This window comes from Eptesicus fuscus, chromosome 4 (genome assembly GCF_027574615.1).
Source record: "Eptesicus fuscus isolate TK198812 chromosome 4, DD_ASM_mEF_20220401, whole genome shotgun sequence".
Classification (NCBI taxonomy): domain Eukaryota; kingdom Metazoa; phylum Chordata; class Mammalia; order Chiroptera; family Vespertilionidae; genus Eptesicus; species Eptesicus fuscus.
The window spans coordinates 68023180-68031249 of record NC_072476.1 but is presented as its reverse complement, the minus strand read 5'-3'; positions in this window follow the sequence as shown (position 1 = coordinate 68031249).

Genomic DNA, 8070 nt, shown 5'->3' with positions numbered 1-8070 from the left:
AGGTTGACATTTGTAACAACCTTTTCATCTGGTTCCTGCCCCAAACCACATGTTTGCATATTTGTTCTTATGACTTCTGGTTATTACAATTGTCATAGTTCTTTGCTAGTATTTTTTTCATCTTGTAACAACTTCATCATATCTTGGATGACTTTAAGGAAATAAAACAATATAAATTCACTCTCATACTAAGCCACGATGTCTGAAATAAATCCAAAACTTCATATTTTTATAAAACCCTGAGAGTTAATGGGTCAGTAAATAATTACAAGGTTTTCTCCCAAAAGAACTTTTTGTCCAAAAAGTATTTTTACCAAAAGTGAATATAAAATGCATAGTTATCCCCTGAGACTGAAAAATATGTGAATAATTAATTCCTGCAAAAACATTCTCATCCCATGGTTGCAATTAATTTGACTGAAATCTTAGATTTATTCCTCAGTTTTCCTTGGGTCTATAGAGTCTACAATCTAGTCCTAAGAGGTGACAGTTTGTAACAGTTCTTGGACTAACATGAAAATCACTGCCTATGCTCAGCTCCTCTTTATCTTGATGAACTTTTGTTGGTCTAATATTTTTTCTACAGTTTATCAAGGTAATTAATGAGCAGCCTGGCAGTTTTATCTCACGGGGACACTGGTTCCATCTCTGCGGTCTTTCAGTTGTCTCTCTGCAGAAGAGTGAATGCATGGGATTGTTTTCAGATCTGGGTGGAGGAAAATAGTTATTTCGTCTTCAGGAGTCTAATCCAATCCTTATAACCAGCCCAAGTAATTTATTCTTCCTCAAAATGTGTTTATAGAATTTTCATTTGTTCTTCAAGCTCTGTTATTTATGTAATATTATGGTACATTTAGGATCCAATTTTTGTTTCTGAAGAACTGACTAAGTAAACTGGCCAAGACTGGACCTACATCTTTCTCATTGTTATACTTCAATTGCCAGCGCAATGTTCCTCTAATTTAACACTGTGTAGCAGTTTACAAACATTAGCTCATTTAATCTCCATTAGAGCCCATTGAAATAAATTTGACTCTTATCCCCATTTTAAGAATGAGAAAAATAAGGCACAGAGATGTTTGGTGACCTTGCTCAAGGTTACCAGACAGCAAGTGGTAGAGCCAGGCTCCGAGTCTCAACGGTTGTTCTGCTAGTTTCTATGTCTACATTCTACTGCTTCTTGTGCTTCTTTGTATTCAATACAAGTCTGAAGAACAAATAGAAAATAGAGAGGAAAGAAGGGAAGGTGAGAAGGAAGCAATTTCAAAAAACACATGACCCAAAAAATATCATTAATTCAGAGATAAAATTTGGATTTGAATTTTCTTAGTACTATTATCATGAGCACCATCTGGAATAAACATTTATTATCGTTTAAATGTATTTTGATAACTATTAAATATAGGTAATAGTTACTTAAATTTTAAAGCATAATATAATACATGTCTACAAAACTGCCACTTGTTCAAACACTAGAATGTGCATCTACACATGTGTTACTAACCTATCAGATCTTCCTATTGCCCCCTGGGAATAACTAACAGCTACACTGAATTTTATGCACATCATTCCCTTTCTTTCTTCATATAGTTTTATCATATATATAGGTAGCCTGAACAATAGATTATTTAGTTTTGCTTGATTTTTTTTATCAAAATGGTATGATACTCGATAAAGTTCTCTGTCATTTGCTTTTTTCACTTCACATTATATTTCTGTGACTCATCTTCTTGATAAAATGTCTTACAGTTTCAAAGCACATTTAATTATCTCATTTGATTCACATAAAAAAATATATTAGACATAGGTAGATTGGCCTAATTTTTCCTATTCCTTTTAACAATATTATCAAACAACTATGCTGGCAGCCACAAGCAAATCCATCCTTTCAGACAGGCCACCACATGTATGAAGACGCACTGGCCAATGTGGGTGTGAAGTCTTAACAAAGCGACACTACAAACACTCCATATCAGTGAACATGTTTGAATGTTTGTAACCCTGAATTTATTCTTCATGTGGTATGGGTGTTCCCACATTACAATGAGAGAAAAAAATGTGAAATAAAAATGAATCAATACATTTTCCTTAGGCCTTCTTGAAATTCATCTTATTTCCACATGTGTGGCACATAAATAAAGCTTTGTGTTCATTCCAAATATGACTGTCATTTCTATTTCACCATATTCTGTAGGATATGGTAAATAATAGCATATGTAAACCCCCCAAAAAATATATATAGATATATCTGAGGGAAGATTTTGTCTTTTATTACCTTCCAAACATCCCTTTCAGACCTTCTTTCAGCTGCCTAGCAAGCGTGTGAGGCAGGAAGAGACCTGATGTGGCCATGGTTGTGCTGGGTTGTGTGTTATTTATTACTCAGCAATGTCCTAATATCTACCTTACAACACAGCACCAGTTAGCAGAGAAATTAGAATTCTGTTTCCTGTATAAAATGTTCAAATGTGCCAATAGTTCATAATTCCCATGAAGATATTAAGAACGTGAAAAGCTTCTGTTGACTAAACTGAAAGGGTGCTAAATCCTTTGGTGGTTTCCTCCGTGGCATTGGGCTGATAGCTCCTGGTCTAACATCGTATATTTTATGCAACATTGATGCTTTCTTCATGACTATTTACTGAAGATATGTCTGCATAGGGGATTCATTAATGGACAGCAGAAACTAACAGAAAAATTCAGGGCACATTTATCTGGCGGTTGGGAAAGGTGTAAGAGGTAAATTTACCACATAAACTTTTCAAGTTTATTCTTGCACATTGATTGAGTAACTTACTTAACTACTTAACCATGAAAAAGATTAGTCATTACCATCCAAGGAGTGAAATATATGCATGGAGCAGCAGCCATGTGTGATGTAAAAACACTGAGAATTGGCCAGTGCTAAGCAGTCAGAATAAAGCATTTAGTATCCTAAAGTCAAGGTCATGTTGAACAGCAGCCTTTAAGGAGGCAAAAAAACTACCCCCCTTTGAGTTTATATAGCTAAGGAAAAAAAGTGTAGAGCAAAGTTGTTTCTTTTTGCCTCATTCGCTTACAGTGCAGTAAAGAGGTCGAGAGCACTTATTTCGGAGTCAACCACACTTGGGTTTAAGTCTCATCTTCACCACTTACTAAATTTGGAGCTTAAAAAAGGTTACGTAAACTTTTTGAACCTCAGTCTCCAACATCATAAAATGGGGATTGTTTATGGCCTTTATTTCATAGGGCTGTTGTGAGTATCAAATGAGATAAAGCAATTGGGTCTCCTGACAGGACCCGACATCTACCTTAGAGTAGAGTGAACTGGTGGGTGATTGGATCATCCTGCTGAGTTAAAGAGAGCCCCATCACACTTGCCATTCTAGGACCACGTTTTCCTGCAGACAGAGAGGTGCTGGCTGCATCATTAGACATTATTTTGCTTTTGGGTTCCATGTGGCCCCCAGCTGGAGCAGAGGGATAGGAGTCAGTGCTCAGCCGCACATGGGGAGCAGCCAGTTTGCACTGAGGTTGCACTTCCTTTGTTCAGCCATCTGACAAGCAGGAAGAGGCCCAGCAGCCTTCTCTCCTCCGGGTAATCCCTATGGAGAATCCTATACACAGCCCACTTTCATTTTGCCTGCACGTGGTGATTGTTGTTCTTTTCTAGGGCTTCATGTTTTCTTTCTTACCGAGTCCTTTTCATGTTAAAGTTGGGCAAGATGTACCTGCACAGCAGGCATGCTCTCCCCTCCTGATGAGTATCTATTTCTTGTTTCAATCCCACATGGTTAAAGCTAGTTGTTTTGTGAAACAAACAAGCTGGGCCAAAGTTAGGGCAAACAGGATGTGTTCCCACTTAGGGGGTGGCATCTAGAAGGGAAAGTCCTGCATGAGGTATGCTCTCAATTACTCTGTTTGAAGTGGTCAAGAAGAGCAAAGAAAATTTGGACAAAAGGAATAAAGTTCATACAAGTGAGATTTGCAGGTTTCTATCAGAACCCATTGTGCCTCAGAAACAAAACGGGGCATGGTATTTTTAAAGATAGTATTCACTTGGAAACTATAATCAGGTAGCATAAATGTTCTTTTGATATGAAACTGAAATGAAGAATTGCATTCTCAAAACTGACTGATTCCAAGGGGCTTCCAATGACTGGTATTTAACTAAAACATGATGATTTGAGCTCACCACTGAATAATACATATCACAGACAGGCAGAAGAAAAAGGAGAGGGGGCCTTCTGGTTCAGTTTAGGAATGGAAATGGAAAAGAACAAGGGTAGCGTACAGAAAGGAAAAACTCGTGGAGTGGGTTAAAAGAACTGTATTTCTAATGAGTAATGGCCATGAACTCAATTCAGAGTTCTTCGGGAGTTTCTTCCCAGGACTTCTCAGGAATTCCACCAGGGATTGTCAAGATTATTTCTTGTTGCTACTTTTCTCCCCTTTAGGTGTTTTGTTTATGCATAGATAGCAAGCGGTAAGTGGTAATTTCTTAGGCTGGTGTTCCTCTCAGGGTCCAGCTTTATCTGAGACTATTGGGTTGCCATTTATTTTCCCCAATGGAATTCTCTTACCTACTGTCTTTTCTTAAAGTCTCTACAATTACCTGCATTGATCAAGACTAACTAGGATTCTCACCTTAAGCAGATTTTAAACTCATTTGAACATATTTATATTGAAATTATTTTAATGCATTCTAGCACACCTTTTTAAAAACTTCTAAATTTAATTTTTTAAAGAAGTACTTTTTTCAAAAATTCTTAGAACTGTATGCTAAAAGGGTGAAATTTATGTAATGTCAATTATACTTCAATTTTTAAAAAGCTTTATAAAAAGAGAAGTAAATATTGCAAAACCATCTGCTGAACTGAGAAACTGCAGATAAACAGAACAAGTTGGGTACAGTGTCCTGAAGCTTGGACCATCATGAACCCTAGGTTTTAGGACAAGCTGAGCCACTAACTATGGGATCTTAGGCATGTAAGTTAACCTTCAAGGACTCAGTTCATCATCTGTAAAATGAAGGGTTAGTCCAGATTAGCATTTCTCAAAGTATGTTTGGCAAAATGTCAGTTCTTCAGAATGTTTGTAGTTTTCATGTAAATAAAAGGGGGTGGGTTCTTTGTCAAATCAATTTAAGAATAGTCCCATCAAACAAAATTAAATAGGTTTATTTAGTATAGTACAGGGCTTGTCAGGCCTTTTGCCTATATACAAGTGTGTACACTATTTCCTAAACTTATTTAATCATCATAGCCTTTATCAACTTGACCCTGACCTCCAACACCTGCAGGTCTAGTGTATAAACTTTGGGAGATACTTAACAAACTCTATTGTCCTCTTGCCAATTATTCAAATCATTTCCTCAGCCAACAATTCTATTTGGACACTTAAATTCAGACACACAATCAAAACAAAGCTATTAATTGGTTATTATAACACAATGATTTGCAACAAGGAATCTGAATAGCTGGGACAACGCTTCCTATTAAGCGTGTAGACAGATATGGTCCATGTATTCATCGTATCAATCCATTTCAGGCTTGCCCTAGCATCTTGGCAGGGGATATATGTGGAAAGTAGGCTGAGGCTAGCAAAAGCAAGACATAACAGTAGAAGTATGGGCAGAGTCAAACCAAATTCTATTGGAAAATGAAAACACTGGTAAGCTTACAAAATGTTTGAACTCTATTATAAACTTGAATCAATTATTTTCTCTTTCCCCTCCAACAACTAGAAGAGTCAAGTTTCAGTTCACAAACAGGCTTCATTTTTAGCTCCATTTTGAGAGCCCACATACTTACTATTGGGGGGCAAAGCTGGGAATGGGGCAATTGAATGAACTAGAAAAAGCAGAAAACTTTTTTCAAAAGCAGCTGAGCTTTATGCAGTCATGTCTGTAAGGAAAAGTTCATCTTAACTTTTCCAAAGTTCTTTGATAAATATCAAATTATTTATATGCTGTCAAAATTGGCTGAAACGCAGTTGTCTACATCTATCCACAATTTCTAGAAAATTTAGCATATACTGTTCCCGTGGCCTTTTCTCTACAAAGAACTTATCTAGTTATATTAATGGTTATTGGCCTCCTTTATCATTCTTTTGCAACCAAATCCTTCTGGACAACACAAATATAAAAAATGTAAATATGGTCACATATAATAAATGACTGCTTTCACAATAGCTTGACTATATGCTCTACATGATGCATCCCAGCAGTTTTCTCCCTTTCCTACTTATATTTATTAAGAGCAGGGGTTGTTTTTCTTCCATTACCACAAATAATACACTATTTAGCAATTCCAAACATATATATTTTTATAAGTTAAAAACAAATTAAATTCTTGGCAATTAAATTAATGGCATAATATATATTTTTTAAAAAGAGGAAAATATGGTATTCTTAGGCAGAGTTGCAGAAAATAAAATTATAGTATACACCATTGGAAATAGAAGGATAATTGTTATTTGTGACCAACTCCCCCACCCCCCCCGCCCTCGCCAGGCAAACTTTCAGGAGTGGCCTCACTAGCTTTTTACTTGAAAATAAACCAACTTAGATGTCTTCTCCTTCACAATATTAGAGATACTTAGGTTTCATTTAAGCCTAAGAAGAAAGGAGGAAAAACACAAAGCAAATATTGTTTACTCCTGACAAGATTTAACCATCCGCAAGCTGAATAATTGATCTTTAACAATAGGATGCTTCCTTATACGACTGCCTATTCTTACACTTCTATACTTCAATTATCCTGCAAGCAAATAAAATGTACCCATTAGGGTTACTAATAAACCTCTATAAACACCCTGAGTTGATTTAACTGAACTCAGAATTAGTGAGTTATAGACTCACCTTCAGCCTCTAAACTGTCACCTTTTTTTGTTGTTGTTAATCCTCACCCAAGGTTACTTTTTCCATTGATTTAGAGAGTGGAAGGGAGGGGGAGAGACAGAGAGAGAGAGAAACATCGATGTGAGAGAAACACATGGATTGGTTGCCTCCCACATGCGCTCCAACCAGGGCTGGGGATCGAGCTTGCAACCAAGGTATGTGCCCTTGACCAGAATCAAACTGGGATACCTTCAGCCCTTGGGTATCCACTGAGCCAAACCGACTAGGGCTAAACTGTAACCTTTAACCTTTTCATATTCTGCCTGATCTCAAATGCTCCTGGGACCACTTGGGTGAAAACTGTTTTTATAATTGTAAATATTTCTATGTTTGGTTTCATATCACTAACATAGAATCAGTTCTATAAAATTAATACCATAGCATCTAATATACAGACATTAATTCTTCACTTAAAGGTCAATAGGGAAAATCTCATGAGATAATAAAATGTATTGGTCTTTAGATTGTTTTTTTGTAATTTCCTCCAGTTTAGATATTTATGTGTTTTATAATAATATATTTGATTTTGGTTTTACTTGATAAATAAGTACAAGAGAGCTACAGTATAGCACGGTACCCAACGTTAACAATAGTGTACTGTATATTTAAAAATTTGCAAGGAGGGTAGATCTATGTCAAGTGATTTTTTTAATAAATTATAATAAACAGAGTGTTTATTAGTCTGTGCTCTTCACACATCCCCATAAATGCCCCTACTATGTGCTAGCATGGGACTGCTGCATTGGGCTTCTGGCACTGGTGATGGCCTAGATTGGAGGAGCAAGAGAGAAGATGCTCCTTGTCCTAAACTATCACCCTTCGATGTTTCCTAAATGGGTGTCTTCAATCCCTATATTACAATTTCATTCCAAGACTTTAAAGACTGTTAAAATAAAAATAATTGCCTGAACAATACCCTTTAAGATTACCATGGCAAATAGACTTGAACCATGTGATATTTCTTATCAAATGGCAGAGGCTGTTTATAATGTGCTGAAATGGATTCTAAGGCCAGCTTCAAACTCAGCAGAAAATTCTGTTTTTGATTAACAATGTCTGATCTGAGCACAGGAGAAGAAATCTGCAATGTGTCAGCTGATTGTTTCCTAACTGTTGTTATTGCTTGCCCAGCATCTATTCCTTTTTATTCTGCCAGTATCATCCTGATTTTCCATTAAAGATTCACCTAT